This window comes from Tenrec ecaudatus, chromosome 15 (genome assembly GCF_050624435.1).
Source record: "Tenrec ecaudatus isolate mTenEca1 chromosome 15, mTenEca1.hap1, whole genome shotgun sequence".
In the NCBI taxonomy this organism is placed as follows: Eukaryota; Metazoa; Chordata; class Mammalia; order Afrosoricida; family Tenrecidae; genus Tenrec; species Tenrec ecaudatus.
Window position 1 is genome coordinate 17,353,974 of NC_134544.1, and position 20,959 is coordinate 17,374,932.

The window sequence follows — 20,959 nt, forward strand, 5'->3', positions numbered from 1 at the left end:
AGCTGACTGCGTGGCTGTCCGTCACAGCAACAGCACGGAGTCTCTCGGTTGCTGGCTGATGCAGATGTTCGTTCTCAGCGACTCAAGGAAAAGTCAGTGGTGTGAATCCACCCAGGAGACCTCAGTCCTGCTGATCCACCTCTGAGAAGTCAGCCACTGCTCACCCTAGGGAGCGCAGCTCTGCCTGGGCCGCAGAGGTTAACGGACTTGATTCCCCGCTGCAGTTGACATTGTTGCCGGGGTGCTCCGAGGACCCTGGCGCCGAGCACACGTTTCTCTGGAAGGTGGGAGAACCAAAATGAGAACCGGCAGAAGAAAGAAGCATCTCTGGGTTCAACGGAACAAAGAAAATCTCAGGATTTTATGGGCTACTGAAACGTTGATGGCCCAAATGGTGCGTGACTAAGTCTTGAAGCACCAAGAGAGGACATGCCCCAGAGTCAGCCTTCTGGTAGCACCCAACCCCCTTGAACAGCCTTCCCCTGAAGCAAATTCCTTCCTCAGGGTAAAGCCATTTCCTCTTTCCCTGTTGGGTGTCTGTCTCCGTGGCAGCGGAGCATCTGCTGGCCACTCTGCTGCAGCTGAAGAACCTTGACCCGCAACTCTCCGGAGTCGCTCTCCTCCAGGAAAAACAGCCCGTTCCCTTCAGCGTGCCTCAGGCGACTCCCCCTCCAGGTCTTGCAGCCACATGGGGTCCCCCCTCCCCACTGGAACTGCCCAGCTTTGAAGGGGCCTCTATCTGCTGGTGAGTCTTGAGTTCTAAGGAAACACGGGGTGGATTACTCAAGGAGCAAGGTTAGCATGGGCTAAAACCTGTGCTGCTTTACTGATCTGTAGGGAACCAGAACTGACTAGAGGACAGTTTGGTCCAAAGTGGGCTCGTAGGGGTTAGTTAAGTAAGCACCAGTAATCCCATGCATTGGGAGAGAGATGGGGCTTTCTACTCCTGGGAAGAATTACAATCTCAGAAACCTACAAGGTTATGATATGAGAGGAGCATTGACTTGATGGGAGACAGTTGGTTTTGTTTTGTTTTTTAAGTCTATGCCTCCCTTGCTTACTGGGCACGCCCTCCCTGCTTGGGACTGTACTGTGGAGAAGCTTTGATTCTGGAGGAAGGTGTGCTGTGGGTTGCGAGAGAGACAGATCTAGAAGCAGAATCTGGTGACATAAATGTGAAATTATTCACTGCACATTAGTAAGTAAGCACACGTAAGCTCATGCTTGCCTTGTTTATTGGGCCATCTGACCCCAGTTAAGAGCTTTTTGAGGGCCACGCGGTATTTTCCTCTCTGTGACGAGCAGCACCTGAGACCACCCATGGAGGGGGTGCTTTTTGGTGTGAAAGTCAGGCTCCTCTGTGCTTCCTGCTCAACCAGGAGAAGCTCTCTCACTGAGAAAGGTCTAGAAAAGATTGGCCCAGAATTTTTTAAAAAGCACTCTTCAGTTCTGGGAAATCTTATAGAATTGAAAATTGAATTATAGACTGTGCTGGAGTTAGGAATTTTTTAGGAAAGGAAAACAAGTAGCAGTAACTTTCAAGAAAGGGCAGTTCAGGCTCAAATGACTTGGGTCTCTTTCCCACTGACATATGCGTTCACCCCACACCCCACCCCCACCCCCTCGTCCTTCCAGCCCTTGCTGTGGCTCAAACAAACCAACCACACTGCCACCGACTTGATGCTGACTCATGGCGCCGCAATAGAAGAGAGTAGAACTGGCCCAGTGGGTTTCTGAGACTTTCCACTCACCGTGGGAGTAGAAAGCTTCATCTATCTCCTAGGGGGAAACTGATGGGTTCGAACCGCTGAACTTGAAGTTAACCCAATGGCTGGTGCTCTTTTTTTCCACCCAACTTCCTATTCAGAAAATGTTTTAATCAACCAGAAAAGTTGTACCCTCCCACTCTTCTTCTTTCAAGAGTACCAGTTATTATTTTTGCTGTGTTTGCTTTCATTTTCCCTGCACACACACACACACACACACACACACACACACACACACACACTCCCACTCCCGCCCCTCTGGGAACATTTTAATATAAGTTGCTGACATACCATGTCACCCCAAGAACTTAAATCTATATCTCCTGAGAATAATATATAAATATATTACGAATGTCATTCCCATGAAAATTAATATCAATTCTATTACACCATCCAATATAGAGTCCATCTTAAGCTTTCCCTGTCTCTAATACATCCCTTTTTTCCTTTTTTAAATAGCTGTTTTATTTTCTGATCAAGATACAACCTAAGGTTCGCAATGCCCTGGTCTCTTTAGTCTCTGGGGTCTCTTCTAATCAAGAACAGCCCTTCCATTTTTTTGTTTTTTCAAGACATTGGCTTCTTTGAAGCATCCAAGCCAATTGTCTTGTGGAATGTCCCATAATCTGAAATGGTCTTGATTGTTTCCTTATGATTGCACTTGAGTTGAACAGCTGTGCCAAGAATGCCATACTGGTGACAGCGTATTTCTTACACCACATCAGGAGGTCTGTCCTGTGGATAGGAAGTTTGATCACTTGCCCAAGATGATGGACGGTCACCAAATCGACCCAAGAAAAAGACACGTTTTAATCTCTCACCAAACCTTTAGCAGCATTGCGTTCTGAGCCAATAGCCTTGATTGCCGTGTCCTTGAACCAGGAGGACACTCAGCAGAGAATTCCACATTTGCCCAGCCTCACACCCTCTGCCCACACACGTTTCTACCCACACTCTGCTGCCCCTCTTGTGAGCACCGACAGGACATGCGCGCCCCGACCAAACGCAAATCCCTCCATGTGCACACCAAACCTTTGCAGCAGCTCAAACATGTCCCAGGAAAGCTTTCCCTCCTGTCAGGCAGGCACCAGCCTGCACATCGTTTATTCCTACATCCAGGATTGCAGCCTTAAGTGCGGATGACAACTCAATGTAAAGAAAGTTTAAATCCTTACAACTGGATAGACCAATAGGTAGCATCATGATCAATGGAGAAAAGACCGAACTTTCTGGGATTTCATCTTTCTTGGCTCCACAATCAATGCTTGGGGAAGGAGCAGCCAAGAAACCAAAAGAGTCATTGCATTGGGTAAATTATTGGCACCAGATCTCTTTAAAGTGTGGAAGAGCCAGGATGTCCCTTTGAGGACTGAGGTGCGCCTGACCTAAGCCATGATATTTTCAGTCACCTCTCACGCATGCGAAAGATGGACATTGTCTAAGGAAGACTGAGAAAAATTGATGTATTTAAATTATGGTGCTGGCAAAGAATATTGAAAGTACCATGAACTGCCAAAAGAACAAACGAGTCTTAGAAGCGATATGCCCACACGGCTTCATTTTGAAGCATTAGCTTATCCTTTAGGAAAAAGTTTGCACAGCGAATTCGTTTCCATTCATTCATTAATATAGACTCATTCTGTGTCATTGGTTACGATCCTCACAGCATATCAGCACCCTCACATTTCCATTTGGGGCCCCCTACTTCCATTGGTCTGGTTTCTCTGCCCCTCCCTGTCTTATCATCTTTGCTTTTGGGCACATAATGCCCTTTGGTCTCATACAGTTGGCGGTTCTAAGGAGCACATTCCTCAGAGGTGTTATTGTTTATAATAGAAACAATATATTTCAGCAAGTCCATTGGGCTGGAAGGTGACCCCCAGGAGTAACTTCAGTGCCAGGTTAGAGGGTATCTGAGTGCAATAGTCTGGAGGGATTCTGACGCCTCTATCAGGCCCGTGCATCTGGTCTTTTGTTATGAACTTGATTTTGTTTTCCATCCACCTCCCCCCATGGGCGCCCCTGGACCTTCTGTTGTGTCCTAGTCATGCTGGTGGTGTCGTGGTTATGAGTTGGGTTGCTAACCACAAGTTCAGCAGCTGGAAACCACCAGCTGCTCCCCAGGAGGAAGATGGGGCTTTTTACTCCCGTAAAGGGTTATAATCTCAGAAACCCAAAGGGGGAGTTCACCCCTGCCTTCTGTGTCAGAATTGAATTGATGGCCAATTTGAGCTTTTAAGTTTTCTCGTGTCCCTGGACAGTGTGGTTAGTACTGGGACAGCATCTAGTTTCTTGGGTCTCCAGCTGAAGGAGGCTGTGATCCATTAGGACCATCAGATCTTTGGACTTAGTGCGTCCCTGAGTCTTTGCTTTTCTTCGTTCTCCTTTGCTCCTAACGGGAAGACTCATAGTTCTATCTCAGAAATCTGTTTGCAAGCTTTTAAGGACCCAACCAAGCTGGAGAACCTCATCTTTATGAAATGTGCTATGCAAATAGACCTACTCGGCCCCTGAGACTATGGTCATCCTTCAAGTCTGGTAACTAGGTTAACGTGAGATGATGTCTTGCCCTATAGCTAAGATGTTTCCATAATGGCATGTTGTTTGTGCTCTAAGAGGGTAAATGAAAAATACTGCTACTAGGGTCCCAGTTTAAACATGCATGGGTTTATTGCAAATAACATGTTTAAACATATCACTTAGACCATCAGATGGCTGCAGACAAGTTGTCTCAGTAATAACAGTTGTCTTAGTCTCATTAGGATGCGCTTTTTGGATCTGCTGAACCAATTAAAGAGGGCTGAATGGTCACCTCAGAAAGTTATTTTTGTCTGGAATTTCTGAGGGGTGGGTCATCTTGAGAGAGTTTTTCCAAAGGAAGCAGGGTGATCACATGGGTTTATTAGGAAGACGTTTTTCTCCTCTTGTTCTCCTTCCCTCTCCCTCTTTCCTCCTTTCTACCACCCTCTCCTTCACCCTCTCCTCCTTCCTCCTCCCTCACTAAATAAATAAAAAAAATTTTTTTAAAAGGAAGTTTTAAGAAACCCGGTGAAAAAAGGGCAGGGATATTGCACCAAGGATTCCCCCCCCCTACCCCCAATATGACAATGCTCATTCGCTGAGTGTGTTAGACAGGATTCTCTAGAGAGACAAAACCAGATTACTAATAATTATATATATATATACAGATAGATAGATATATAACACAAGAAATGAACAGTTAAATTATAAAGCAGTATAAATGGTTCAGAGCAACTCACTCCCTTGAGACAGTTGTGAGACACTGGCAGTCCTTCAAGTCTTGAGGGTCACCTGGTAGTCCTCTGTGGAGAAATTCTGGCTCTCTGGTCACAGGCAGCAAACAGCAAGGCAGGTCACCAAAAGTCAGCCAGGTCACCAACAGTCAGTCCCCAGTTCAAGAGATGCAAATTCCAATTGTGTGGCGAAGCAGCTCTTAAAGGGACCTCAAATTACAGCGACACAGTCCACAGTTTAGGTGTCCCACAGGTAGTGTAGCCTGCAAATTGAGGCACAGAACAAGCAAGGCAGCCGCACACTGGTCTTTTGATCAAAGAGTGAGAGCCATTTATCTCTCTGCCCTTCAATTAATCCCACATGTGTTTATTGGCCAGGCTGGCACAATTAACTACCTCACTGAGGATAACAGCAAGAGCTGAGATGAGAATTTTATTGGGCATCCTTACCCCATCCACACTTTAGTGCCCCCCCACCTCCCCACCCAGACTTACTTTTGTTCTTCAAACTCAAATAGCATTTCAAAGGAACAATTTAAGCCCCTAGAGCAGCGGTTCTCAACCGTGGGTCATGACCTTTTTTGGGGGTCGAATAACCCTTTCACAGGGGTCATCTGATTCATAACCGTAGCAAAATTACAGTTATGAAGTAGTAATGAAAATAAAAATTGTTTGGGGGTCACCACCACATGAGGAACTCTATTAAAGGGTCGCAGCATTAAGAAGGCTGAGACCCACCGCTCCAACACAAGTTGTAGATACAACTGCTCCTGTGTGTTTCTCAGGCTCTAAGTGTTTACAAAAGTAGAAAGTCTCATCTTTCTCTCACAGAGAGACTGATGGTTTCACACTGCTGACCTTGTAGTTAGCAGCCCAATGCATAACCACTACACTACCAGGACTCTGAAGAGCCCCTGCTACAATACCCTGATACGAATACTCTGTCAAACACGGTGGAAAACACACACACCGCAGAAGACTAAATAGGTGAGTTAAACCTACTTCAAATTAGACACTATGGACATCCAAAAGACTTCATCACCAAAATAATGAAAAAGGGAATCCACAATCTGGGGAGAAAAATTGGCAGTGACATATCCCACAAGAAGCTCATCTAAAAAATGTGTAGAAAACGTCAACGCCTTAGCAGAAAATAAAAAGAGAGAATCAAATTATCTAATTTAAATATGGATGGAGGACATGAACATTCAGTTCACCTGAGAGGACCTTCAGGCGTCCAGCAGAGATCTGAAAATCTGCTCACGATCACGCACTGGAGAGATGCAAACCAAAATATCAGCGAGACAGCACCTCCCAACACCCCCATCTGCCCCCTCACCCCTGTATTCATTAGCAAAGATCAGACGAGCAGGAAGCAGCAAAGGCTCTGCCCCTGGGCGAGACGGAGTCCGCACGCACGCACGCAAGCACGCACGCACGCACGGCTGTCCATTTCGTCATTTTGATCTTGCATGGTTCGCTTGTTGTTTATTTGGTCAGTTGTGCTTTTGTACTGTTTTTCTGAATCCCTCAGCTCTTGCCTACATGCTTCTTGATTTTGTCTGCTTGCCCTGGTCTCTCTGAAAATTAATTCAACATCTCAGTCCATCCCAGGACGTTCCAAGCACTGTCATTCCCGCTCCTCCTGCCGAAAGTTTTCTACTCCTTTAATTTGGCGAGTTGCCTGGGCCATTTTTCTTGCTTCGTGATACAATTTGATATTGCCTGATGTCTCTGAGGCATGAAAGCCTTATTTTATACTCATTTATCTGCTTGTTTATGTATGTGTGGATATTTTTATGTGTGTACGAGTATGTGTGGATGTTTTTATGTGTATATGAGTATGTGTGTATATGTAGGGGGTGCCGGCGTGCTTTCCTGACTGCTCATCTAGCTGGTGGCAGGGGAGCGTTGATCCCTGGTCTCCAGGTGGCTGGGGCAGCGGCCGCCAGTGGAGCCGGCATTGCTGCTCACTGTGCATGCCAGATGGCTGAGGGTAGGCTGACACGAGTGTTTCACCAGTCCAGCTGTGTGGGAATACTCTTGGTGCTTGCCAGGTGGGTGGGCAGGGGGTGAAGGGCAGGGTGGGAGGCTGAGGAGCACCGTAATATCCTTTGTCTCTTGATAGATCAGCAGATGAGGGGCAGAGGGAGTGGCTAGGGAATGCGGAGGTTCTCTCTCCACCCCCTCTTGTGGGTCAGTGGGCAAGGGGTGGGACAGATGGCCAGGGAGAGCAGAGGAGCTTCCTCCACCTGGTCAGAGTGTCCACCGACTCCATCTCTGCTGCACTCCCTGCTTGCCTGCTCCACCTTACCCTTGCTGACCCAGTGAGCAGGTGAGGGGCATGCTTTCCTCCTGCCTGGCAGGTCAGTGGATGAGTGGCAGGCCCATGGCTGAGGAGCATCGGGGTGCTCTAGAGAGCTCAGCAGGCAGGTGGACGATAGGTGGTTTGGGGGGGGGCAGTGTGGAGGTGCTCTCTCTATGTACTCTGTTGGTTGGCAGGAAATGTGGGTAGTTGAATGCAGAGGCACTTCCTGCCTGTTGGGTAGGTTGGCAGGGTTGGGCAATCCACCAGCAAGGCCTCTCTCTCTGCTGCTCACAGGGTGGCCAGGAGCACGGTGAATAGGTTGGAGCAGGAGAGAGGGACTTGTTCTGTGGTCTCCAGCAATGAAGGCAGCAGGAACTGGTGGGCAGGTGGTCAACTAGGGGTTAGGAGGAGGAGGACTATGCTTCATCGTCCCCAGGTGGGGTGCCCAGGTACTTCTCACTGTGAGCATCCAGCAATCGGGACCAGACTGGTACAACACACATATAAGGGAAGTGGGTTGCTGCTCAGAGTCTGGTAAAATGGGAGACCTCCTGCTGATGCTCTGTGGCATGCTCACTAGCCCCAGTAACCAGCGTCCCCCTTGGGAGAATCACCCTGGCTCTGGATCCTGCCCCTCTCCCTTCTCTGTGGGTCCTGGGATCCCTTGTCCACTTTGCTTCACTCCAGCGAGCTCTACAGTTTCTCTGTCTCCTGGTTGGAGTTCCACGAAGTTGCCTGACTACTGCCTCCATCCCATGCAGTGTTGGACCTGCTGCCAGGGCTCCTCCCCTTGGCCTCTCCTCGCTTCCGGTTTGTTTTCTGTCTCCTCCCAGCCAGGGTTGGGGGTGGGGGGTGGGGCTCATTCTTGATCTTGCTGCTCAGGGTTCCAGGATTGTCCTCTTTCTGTGTTTCTCTGGTTTTCTTGGGGCTCTCCTGTAACTGGATGGTGTGCAGTGCCTGACGAAGCAGTCAGATTGGCTTGTCCTCCTCTATTTTTTTCTCAAATTCACATTAATAGACTTTCTCCCGTATCTATCCACTGAGACAGCTTATATAAAACCATCAGTGACTGCCCCACGGCGAAACTTTGTAGTCTTGAGCCTCCCAATCTGTCAACAGCATTGGACACAATTGACCTTCCCATCTTCCCCAACAACCTGTCTTCACTCAGCTTACAGAATACTGCCTGAGCTCTGGACTAATACAGATGTCAAGTTTTAAAGACCCAAACCTGAATCCCTGGTCTTCTTTGCATCCTGCTCCCGGCTTTTCCTTTCCATGTGCTCTACCTTCAAAATAGATCCAAACTGAGCTGCCGTTCAGGAATTCTATTTCTAGTTTCTGAGATGTCACCACCACCAGTTGCTATAGAGCCATCTCCTTTGCTTGGCGACACCGTGTGTATCAGTGTAGAACTGTGCTCATAGGGCTTTCATTGGCTGACTTTTCAGACGTAGACTTCAGGCCTTTCTTCCAAGGTGCCCCAGGACACACTCAAGCCTCCACTCTTTGGGTTAGCAGTCAAGTTTGTGAACCATCCACAGCAACACGGTGCCATAGCTGATGTCATCCATCCTATCTTGGCATGGCTCCTGTTTCTATTCTCACCCAAGGAGCCTTGGTGGTGCAGTGGGTTTTATGCCGTGGGTTGCTAACCACAAAGTTGGCAGTTCAAAACCAGCCAATCTCAGAATGAGGAAGCTTTCTGCTCTGTCACGATTTATAGTCTTGGAAAGGTATAGAGGCAGTTCTACCCCGTCCTAGAAGGGTCGCTATGAGTCAGAATCAACACCATGGTTTCAAGTTTCAGTTTGACCCTGACTTTCTATCTATTTTCAATACAAGAGCCACCATCGTCTTTTTATAATGCCAGTCAATTGATATCACTTCCTTCTAGCACCCCCACTGTACCCCACTTTAACTCAATGTGAAAGCAATCTCGACAAGGCCATTGACGTTTGCTGTACCCTGAATCCCAATGTCCATGGCTTTCTCCATCCCACCTTCACTCCTTTCTGGCTTCCTTTGATCACCCTTACCTTTTGGAGTTCCTTGAGTATATATATAGTACCTGCCCACCTTAGGGCCCCATACTGTGTCCTTCACCAGCCTATTCTCAACTCACCGCCATTGAGCTGATTTTGACTCATCGTGCCTCTAGAGGGCAGGGTAGAGCTTCTCCTGTGGGTTTGAGAGGCTGTAAATCTTGATGGAAGCAGAAAGCCTCAACTGTTCCCTCAGGGCAGCTGGTGTTTTTGAACTGCTGACCTTGCACCTAGCAGCCCAACTCATAACCACCACGCTTCCAGTCCTCCTACCTGCTTAGACTAGTCTCCTTTAAATTAACTGTCTCACTCCCTTCACACATCTGCGAAGTTACCATGTGTTTAAGGAGAGCTGGGCACTCTGTTTTAAATCATCACCCCTCTGTTTCACCGGTACCCACCTTTACTCAGTTCTGCTTTATAAAACACTCCATAATGGGGTTCTCCTTTTGGTCAATTGTTTATTGTCGATTTCCCACATTAAAGTCTGCGAGACCAGGACCGTTTTTTGGTTTCATTCACTGATAAAACCCAGATGACCGTAACAGCAAAACCTCAATGAATATCTGCTGCGCACATGGAAGGATGAGACGGCCCGTCTTTTTTCCTCTCTTCTTAAGCCATTTTGATCAATTTTGAAGGGAGAGGTAAAGAATATTTGCTAGATCATACAAAAACCAATCTCTTCTCAAGCACGTCCTCATTTAAATAACCCAGGAGACCACACTTTCCAATGTAAAGTTTGTTCTTATCAGATTTGTACATGAGAAATTTAAAAGATAAAATGGATATACATGACTTAAAAGGAAGAGTACCATTTTCCTACCGTGCCTCTTCCCCACTTCCTTTTTCAGACTTCAGATGAAAGCACTTTCCATGATTTTAGCCATTCTTCCTGGTCTTTACCTCCACACGTGCCACATACTTACATGCTCTAATACTGTCAATTCATACCGAATACTTTAAAATATAGTATCAATTCGTACCTAATACTTTTTGATATTGTATTCCCTAGTGACTTCTTTATTGGGAAGATGAGGATTTACTGCACTTAAATTGTTTCCTCCCTCCAACATTTCTTCTTCCTCTCTCTTCTTCCCACAATAAATATATCATAAATTTGAGGTGAATCAATATTCATCTGCACAGCCGATCCTGTAATGTCTGAGCCGCGCCCAGATCTTTCTTCGCCTTGGAGAGGACAGCTGACTCGTTCCTGTTTCCACTTTCCTTAGGTTCCTTTGTATCATAAATCGATCCCCAGACTTCCTTTCAGCCGAGTAAAAATCTTTTCAGGGACCTCAAACATATTTCTTAATTTTCTTTTCTATTCCAGAGTCAGCCTTCTGTAACCCTCTGTTCTAGGGATCCAATGTGGATTGGTTGCTCTCAAGCAACCTCACTGGTTGCTGTCTAGGTCTTCTCCTCGGACCTCCCTTTACCATCGTTTTCAAAGTTTCCTTAGCTTCTTAGTCGGGTTCATCCATTTTTGGATGGTGTAGTGGGTTATACTTGGAGCTGTTAACTGCAAGATCAGCGCTTCTAACCCACCAGCTGCTCCACATGAGAAAGATGAGGCTGTCTGCTCCTGTAAGGACAGGTCTCAGAAATCCACAGGGAAGGTCTGCCCCACCAAGCAGGGCAGCTGTGAGTCAAAATGACTCACTGGAACCGAGTTTGGTCGCTGAGTTTCTGTAGGGCTCACCCCATCACCTGGACCCCATCTCATCTGCTTTCTTGGTTCTTACTTCTGTGGTGGAGTTCAGACTCCAGTGGCTTCCTGAGAAGTGACGCTGGGAGGGAAATGTCATTTTGAGATGTTGCCTGCAGGAAAATGTCCTTTATTCTGTTATCATACTTGATTGCCATTCTGACAGGGCATAAAATTCTAAATTGGAAAAGACTCATATTTAAAATTTTAAGGGAATGACTCCACTTTCTGTCCTAGAGTGATTGTGTGAAACCGGATGTCAGTTGCATTCGCTGCCTTATTTGCTTTTCGTACACAATTTTCCATTGTAAATTAACTGGAGGTTTACATTGCAGGCCACCAGCTTGGTATTCAACAGATGAATCGACTCATCACAACTCCCAGAAAAACCAAAAAAACCCCAAAAAACCCCAAGCACACTGCCATCGAGTCAATTCCCACTCATGGCGACCCTATGTAATTACACTTGACTTTCTCTTCTCCCTCATATGGACTGCTTTTTGTCCAATGTCACTCCAGTTAACACCCGTGAGATAGTTAAGGTTTATTGTGCCAACTTGGCCAATAAACATATGGGGATTAATTGAAGGGCAGAGAGATAAATGGCTCAGTAAGCCTCACCTTCTGGGGGTCTCTTGTTCTCTGATGGTTGGACCAGGGTGCAGCTGCCTTAGCCAGTTCCCTGCTTCAGCTGGCAAGGCTCACTCCCTGTGAGATATCCCTGAGGAGAAGCCACATGGACCTACCCAGATGCAGTCCTGCTGCTGCAGCAGCTGTGTGGAAACCCCTGCCAGCACTGAGATGCTTACATGCTCACTGATTCAGCTTTCCTCCTGCAGTCGGCGTCATTGTGTGTTTTCTGAAATTGAGGGACTTTGTAGATTGGTGTCAGACATATGGGCTAATGTTGGACTTAGGGCTTGGACAGCACTGGGTTGGGATGCCTGCTTAAAGTAAGCTTACCCTTTATAGAAAACTCTCTCTTGTACATAGGAGTTTCTATGGATTTGCTTCCCTAGTTTATCCAGACTAACACACCCATCAACAGTCTAGCCCATTGCTGTAGCTTCCCTCCCTTGTCCTCCCCAACCCTTTGGCAATCTCCAAAGTTTGCTCCCTTTGGCATGAAAGCTGTTAACTTGTTTTTTCCCTACCCTTAAATCAGAGGGCTCATGCAATATAGTTATGCTTTCGTGACTGGCAATTTCACTCAGCATAATATTCTCCACTACCATCCATGTCATGAGGTTCTTCGTGGGTTGGTCCCCCCTTTTAAGTGATGCATAGTATTCCATTGCGTGTCTGAAGCAGAGTTTCTTTATCCATTCTCCTCCTGAAGGGCACTGAGGTTGTTTCCATCATCTTGCTATTGGGAGCAGTGCTGCAATCAATGTGGGTGTGGATATGTCTGTTCATATTGTGATTCTTGCTTCTTTAAGATCTGTACCCACCAGAGGGACCATTGGATTATATGGAATTTCTATTCCTAGGTATTTGAGGTAGAGCCATACTAATTTTCACAGAGACTGTATGTATTTACAATCCCGCCTGCTGGTTCTTTGTCTTTTCTATGAAACCTGTATAGGTGTTCAATTGGATACCTTCATTTGTATCGTGTTATAAAATTTCAGTCCTGCGTCTTTTAAAAAATTAAGTAGGATTAATACATATATTAAGTTCTTCCATAGTTCAATCATGCCCAGCAGAATTGTACACTTGCGACCACAATTAGTTTCCAAACATTCTTTTTCTAGATGAACCCCTTGACATAGTCACACCTTCACCCCGCCCTCACCTCTGTTCTCCCCTCCTGCCAAAACCCTTATTCGACTTGCTGACTCTATAGGTTCATCAGTCCTGGTTTTCATACACCCAAAAATGAAAACACATATACCGCAACTTCAAGAGGGTGACCCCCCCCCCAATGACATAACACCTCTGAGATACCCCCTAATATGTACAATCAAACACCAAACCAAAAAATACAACTCCCCAATACATAACATTTTGGAAACCAGATCAGGTCCAGCATGCGTCCTAGGGGGATTCTGCTGACAAATAAGCTTTAACTGTTCAAGTCAGGCTTCTGCCTTTATCAGTCTTGGGTCTTAATGTGGTTCTTTTTTTTTTCTTTCATCGTCTTGTCCTTTAATATTCCGCCCCCCCCCCCTTACTATTCTGCTCTTAGTTATACCTCATTAATCTTTTGTGTGTGTGTGTGTGTGTGGTTGAAGCTTCCATCTTATTTATTATTATTTTAATCATTTTATTAGGGGCTCATACAACTCATTGCAATCCTTACATACATCAATTGTGTAAACCACATTTGTACATTCATTGCCCTCATCATTCTCAAAACATTTGCTCTCCACCTAAACCCCTGGCATCAGCTCCTCATTTTTCTCCTCCCTCCCAGCTCCCCCCTCCCTCATGAACCCTTGATAATTTATAAATTATTATTTTGTCATATCTTTCCCTGTCCAAAATCTCCCTTCACCCACTTTTCTGTTGTCCGTCCCCCAGGGAGGAGGTCACATGTAGATCCTTGTAATCAGTTCCCCCTTTCCAACCCACCCTCTCTCCACCCTCCCAGTATCACCACTCATATCACTGGTCCTGAAGCGATCATCTGCCCTGGATTCCCTGTGTTTCCAGTTCCTATCTGTACCAGTGTACACCGTCTAGCCAGATTTGTAAGGTAGAATTGGGATTATGATAGTGGGAGGGCAGAGGAAGCATTTAGGAACTAGAGGAAAGTTGTATGTAGCATCGTTGTTACATCGCACCCAGACTGACTCGTCTCCTCCCTGAGACCCTTCTGTAAGGGGATGTCCAGTGACCTACAAATGGGCTTTGGGTCTCTACTCTGCACTCCCCTCCTCATTCACTATGATATGATTTTTTTGTTCTGATGATGCCTGATCTCTGATCCCTTCGATACCTCATGATCACACAGGTTGGTGTGCTTCCTCCATGTGGGCTTTGTTGTTTCTGAGCTAGATGGCTGCTTCTTTACCTTCAAGTCTTTAAGACCCCAGATGCTATATCTTTTGATAGCTGGGTACCATCACCTTTCTTTGCCACATTTGCTTATGCAAACATTTGTCTTCAGCCATCGTATCTGGGAGGTGAGCACACAGTGATACTATTTTTTTGTTCTTTGATGCCTGTTGACTGATCCCTTCCTTGCCTCATGATCACATAGGCTGGTGTGCTTCTTCCATGTGGGCTTTGTTTTTTTCTGAGCTACATGGTCACTTGTTTACCTTCAAGCCTTTAAGACCCCAAATGCTATCTTTTGATAGCCGGGCACCATCAGCTTTCTTCGCCATATTTTCTATTCACCTGCTTTGTCTTTAGCAGTTGTGTTGGGAAGGTGAGCATCATAGAATGCCAATCTAATAGAAGAAAGTATTCTTGCATTGAGGGAGTACTTTAGTGGAGGCCCACTGTCCTTCTGCTACCTTCATACTAAACCTATAAATATATGCACATAGATCTATTTCCCCATCCTCATGTATAAATATATTTGCATATGTACATGCCTTTATTTAGGCCTCTATAAATGCCCTTTGTCTCCTAGCCCTTTCCTCTATTTCCTTTTGACTTTTCTCTTGTCCCACTATCATGCTCAGTCTTCATTTGGGTTTCAGTAATTCCTCTTGGTTACGTTACCCTTGATCACGCCCTACCAGGCCTCCTACATCCTCCTCACCACCGATTTGGATCACTTATTGTTCCCTTGTCCCTGGGTTTGTTACCACCACTACCTTTCCCCCCACCTCCCCTTCTCCCATGTCCCCCTGGAACTGTCGGTCCCATTGTTTTCTCCTCCAGATTGTTCATCCAGTCTATCTTATTTAGACAGACCTGTGGAGATAATAACATGTACAAAAACAAGACAGAGCAAAACCAAGCAACAATATACAACAAAACAACAACACCAAACCAATGACCAAACAAAACAAAACACAACACCACAAAAAGAAAAGCTTTTAGTTAGTTCAGGACTGTTTGTTGGCCTTTAGGAGTGTTTTCCAGTCCAGTCTGTTGGGGCACCACGCCCTCGGCCTAAAGTCCACCTTCAGCATTCCCTGGGGACCTCACCGCTCCGTTCCCTTCTTGTTCTGTTGCACCCCCTTAGTGTTTTGCCTCGGTGTGGCGGGATCAGATCGGGCACAATTCCCACACTATGTCTCTGGTGTTTTCTCCTGTAGGCCCCACTGACGCCAGTGAGGTACGTCAGTGGGGCTGGCCATGTGGTCCTCTCTGTGGATTGACTGCTGTAGTCAGGAACATTGTCCTCAAGGCCTGGTGGGCCAGGATGTGCTCCTCTCTCTTCTCCTCCCCCTTCATCTGCTCCCATAATCAGATATGTCCCTCTCCCGGAGCTGCAGATCCAGTGCCGTCCTTTGAAATAAATTCTTCTGCAGGGAGGGGTTGATGTGGTTCTTATAATGTTCATTGGCCTAGCAACTCAGTAGGTCCTCTTACTCTATAAAACATGTGCCCTTCAGCTCTACAAATTTTCCATGAATCCTCTCATTGAGTCTCTGTCTTTAAATACATCTCTCAATTTGCTCTGGGTCACTGTTTATTCGGTGACTGGGCCTCGTGGAGTGAGCTAAACTTTTTGTCTTCCTTCTCTTATTTCTCACCTCTTTTGCTTCACATTCTTTTGGGGACTGGAGGGAGATTTCGTCAACCTTTCTTCAAATCTTTTTTATGGATTAATTGATTTTTTTTTACATTTGAAACCCTACTTGTAATTGATAAGGACCTTTTGTCTATTGTTTTTGAAAATGTACCCCCACCATGGTGTTCTGTGCTTGTTCTTAAATGTAATATCTTTTGCCTTTGAGAGGTTTAATGACTCAAAATGTTTTCCCTGAACTGTTTCTCTCTGGTGTGATTTGCCCCATCCTTTCCTATTAGGTATTTTCTCAAATATCAAGCAACCCTCATCCGGGCTTCCATCACCAGTGAGGCACTGAATAGATGCCTGGAAGTTGTGTGGTAGGAGGGGCTGGTCAACCTACAAAGACTCCCTCTTAGCCGGCAAATGATAGTGACCTTACTGTGTCCACTTGGCTTTCGAATTATTAAGAATGTTCACTCAGCTCTCTGCCCCTAAATTGATACCAACACATAGGGACCACTCACCCATCACCATCACAAACTGCACCCAGGCACATTATCCATTGTAGCTGGCCAGGTGACATAAAATGACAGAATAAAGACACTTCATGAAAAACATCACCATAAAGAGATGTCTCAAATCTGGTATGAATCCCTTTCCACTCTGAAGCGACCAGGGAAAAATGTAAGGTTAATAAAAATAGGTTTAAAAAAACATCCTCTCCAAATTAGCTAGCTGTGTACAACCAGATGCTGAAACAGAGGACTCTCAAAGCTTCTACCCAGGGATAAGCAGACAAGGATGTCCTTTCTGGGAGGCCTGGAAGGACAGCACTGCGCATGTGCAATTCCTTTTCCCACCCGTAGTCATCGATGGAAGCCGAGAGAAACCAGGAGTATTCCTTCAGTTCTTCTTCCATCTGGGGGACGGTGTGGCAACACCCTGACCACTGGGAAGCATGAGTAGGAGGATATGAGTGTGTTTCCCAGCAGAGGTCTTGGAAGTCACATGATTTATTGTGCAAGCGTTCAACAAATGACGAGGAGGCCAACTAATAATTACCCCTTGGCTACAAGCACCAACTGCAGTCACCTGAGGCCACCAGGATGAACAGTCACCTGAACTTAAGGGGAACCTTGGAGCCCCAGGGTTTCCGATACCTGGATTTGAATGTTTGTCCTCTCCTCCAGTCGTCACTAATGGGCGTTCATACTCTGTGGGGCTCCCTGATGTATATCTGACTCCATCAGGGGGGCAGAGTGAGACAAGAGCAGGTACAAGTGTGGCTCAGCCATCTGCAATGTCATCAATCGCACCGAAAAGTACAGACCAAGGAGCGAATAAGAACATAAACACGTGAAAGGAAATGTGAGTGACAAGAACTATTCTCTCTGGACTTACAGATGATCTGTGGATCAGTTGAAGGGCAATAGGAGAAAGGAGGGGAGGAAGAAGAGTGACAAGGAGGGAAAGAGATGGAGAAGAAATGAGGAACACAAGCAGAAGAGGAACTTAGCATGACTGAGACATTGCGTCTCCTTGTTTTGCTTTGTTCCAAGCTCATCTGGATCCTGGTCATGGATCACATAAAAAGTAACACTCAGCATGCCAGGAAGTCACCAAGACGGGGCGGGTTGCTGGATTTTTAAAAGGAAGGTTATTGACCATTATGTGCTTTACAAGTGGGGGAGGTTTTTATTTTATTTTAAATTTTTTTTCATTTCCTGTTTCTTATCTTACATCCTCAAATTGAGGCCATTCCTTGGCCAGAGTACCAAGTTTCAGCTCAATCTGCCTCGTACCATTTATCAAAAGTCTGCATTGACTCTTTGCCGGTAATCAAAACCAGGAGGCAAAATCTCACCAAAGGACAGAGCTGTGTTTTTCACACTGGGTGGAGTGGCGTGTGTGTGTGTGTGTGTGTTTGTGTGTGTGTGTGTGTGTGAGAGAGAGAGAGAGAGAGAGAGAGAGAGAGAGAGAGAGAGAGAGAGAGAGAGAGAGAGAGAGAGAGAGAGAGAGAGAGAGGAGATGGCACTCATTGGTGTTAAGACATAAAGAAAAGCATTTGGTGATGTGAGGAGTGAAGGAATTCTAAGAAATGCCAACTGAGGTACCAACATAGACAACCGAACACATACTTGTTAATTACAGTACGCATGCGCTAGGACCTTGATAAAAGTAACACCATTGATCAACGTCAACCCCCAACAATAGTGTCATTATGAAACTTGTTTTGTTTTATTTCACCAAGCATGAGGGGGGACTTGAAGGTTTCCATTTGTGGCCTCCAAAAAGAAAACCTGTTGGCAGTGCCAGGTTCCCACTGAGTGCACTTACATTGTGCAGGGACATGAACTCGGTGCCTTGTCAGTAGTGATGACTGCATGTTGTCTGGGTCCAGCGGCCTGAAGTGCACTTGAGATTTCTGGGCCAGCAGCTAGGACCATGGTAACCACTGCACACTCAGTGACAGATTTCTTGGCTTGGTCTCTTTGACGAAGTGATGTCCATGTTGCTATGGGGAATAGAGCACCCTTTTTCTCCCGGAGGGTGTCCCATGGGTCATAGGAGCAGAGAGAGTGATAACTGAAGGTCATCGGATAGGCTTGTTTTTCTTGTTTTTTTAGGCTTGTTTTATGTGTAGGAGCCTTGGTGTTGCTGTGGGTAAGGGATTGGGCTGCTAATCACTAGGTCAGCAGTTCAAGCCCACCAGCTGTTCTGTGGGAGAACGATGAGGCTGTCTGCCCTATAAAAAAGCATAGTCTGAGAACCCCTACATAGGGTCGCAATGAGTTAGAATAGACCCAGTGGCTGTGGACTTGGGTTTGACATGAACCATCTTGTACACATCTCACGATGCTGCTATTTGTATAAGACACTAGGCTTGTAAAGATGAAGCATTCTTCCCAAGAGCTTACAATGATAAAGGCGTGGGATTGAAACCCTGAATAGTCTGTGTTTCAGGCATGCATCCCTGACTCTGCCTTACCTTCCCCGTTAGGAACTACGATGGCTTCATCAATTTCTTTGGCCACCAAATCCTATGAATTCCCTATTCTGTTTTAAACTCACCTCTCCTTCATTCCAACTGCCAAACACACTAGACATACCTTCCTATCCCACTCTAAGATGATCCCCCTTATTCTTACAAGATATGCTTACCTGTGGTAGTTATATCTGTGCCAACTAGACACCACTTGCTAGGGGTGGAGTCAGACCTGTCACTCAAGTCCCAGCATGATGCTGTCCCTTTGGGGGTGTGACCTTCTGATAAGGAGGGCCCTCTCTCCCTCTTCACTTTTCTGCTATTGGCTACCCCAAGTGCTGCCTGAGTCCTGCCAGGTCTCCACCAACCTTGGATCAGATCCACGTGACTGCTGCACCCACGGTCTGTGAGCCTCCTGCATTCTGCATCATGGAATGTGTCTGTATGAGTCGGAAGAGGGCTTATAGACTGGTATCATTCTTATGGCCTTGAGTTGGACTGGGTTGGGATGCTTCCTCAATATGTACTTACTTCTTGATTTAAAGCTCTTACATGTATATGATTACCACTGGATTTGTTTTTCTAGTCAACCTGGCCTAACTCATTACCTTACAATCTCCCCCTTTCATTCGTCTTAGACATTAGGATAAACACTGCCCCCCCACCCCATTTCTCACCGTTATTAACATCCATTTTACCAATATGGATTAAGCCTGCATTCTCTGCTTAGCTTGGTTCTGTACAGCCCCATCCCTAAGGAACTTGTGGTCTAGTGCATGCAGTCAGCCTGCACATTCTGCTCGTTGTGGCTTCCAGAGCCAGCGATCACACACTCCCATGTGATTCTTTGACAGCTATTTTCCATACATAGCTCCAATCCAACTTTAAACATGTGAGCAGCACTGTCTGAACTGCTCTAATTTCACAAAGTGGAAAGGAATCCAAGTCAGCATCATCCCAAGACTGAAGCCCATGAAATGAAGGTCAGATATGCCTTTACCTTCCAACCTTCTTACTGATTCTGATACCAACCATCCTGCCCACGGCACTGTTTACTTCTCTGCTGGGCTTGATAATTCACTTCAATAGGCACACAAGAACCAAATTTACAGTTACAGGGTTTAGTAGGGAAGTAGCAGGTTACAGTTTAGGTTCAGGAATACTCAGGATACAATTCTTCAATCAGGACAGCCTCCTTTTCTGCTAGACCTGCAGGCATGCCTCTCTCCAGCCCTTGGTCCTTCAACCTGGTCCTAGCTTTGCCTGACCCTGCTCCAGCTAAAGCTCCTTTAGTTCTGCTGATTAAGTGCCCAGAGGCACCCACTCCACCACCAAGTCTCCTGTCTGAAGCCACTGGTTCAGCTACCATGACCAGTGTCACAGCTCTTTGTCTCTTGGACAAAGGAAGTTTGAGGCAGGAATTTGGGTTCAAATGACATGCTCTGTTCCTGATTCTTCTTTCTTCATGGTAAGAAGAGTCTGCTTCTCAGATGGCTCATTTTAAACCTAAAGTCCCATCAAATGAACCAATCCCTGTGGTAGGGTTCTAGACACCTTATTTGCGTGGCTCCGACCCTGCCTACAAAGGTGCCATGAACCTCATCTACAATATGGTAGCACAAGCCCCTTATACTGCATACACACCATTTGGTAAAAGTTAACAAAGGTCTCGCCAGAAGAACCATGTCAAGTAGTTTACTGCGCCACCTCGGCCAATTGCTATCAGCTGCTATTGAGAAGATTCTGACTCATGGTGACCTCATGTGTCCAGAGTAGAATTGCTCAGTGGAGTTTTCAAAACTGATCTTTTGCAAGCAGCTCCCCAAACCTGACTTTCAAGGTGCCTCCAGTCCCTGGAGAAGGACGTCATGCTTGGTGAAGTGGAGGGCAGCGGAACAAGAGGACCGCCCTTGGTGAGATGGATGTACCCAGTGACTGCAACATAAAGACAACTGTGAAGGTGACACAGGACCAGGTGGTGTTTCATTTTGTCAGACATTGAGTCAAGACGGCTCAGAGCTGACGCGACAGCACCTGTCAACAACAACAGCAACAGCAGCATGGTTTCGAGCCACCAACCTTTGGGCTGGTAGCTATGTGCTTAAGCATTTGTGTCATGCAGGGACTTTGACCTTAGTTCAAACTGGTGAGTTTTAAATTTGGAAAATTTATTAGTAATTAAAGACATTATTTTTCACTCCTTCAACAAATTAGCAAGTATCTAACATCTATTGGATACTGCAGAGCCCT

At 46.1% G+C, this 20,959-nt stretch overlaps 1 long non-coding RNA gene across 1 annotated transcript in view; it reads left to right on the forward strand.

The window, feature by feature from the left end:
• Positions 1–533: 533 nt before the first annotated feature.
• LOC142427660 (uncharacterized) overlaps positions 534–20,959 on the forward strand; it is an 87,660-nt gene continuing 67,234 nt past the window's right edge. The window contains exon 1 of the long non-coding RNA XR_012780071.1: positions 534–745. This is a non-coding gene — a long non-coding RNA (uncharacterized LOC142427660). The remainder of the gene's footprint in view (positions 746–20,959) is intronic.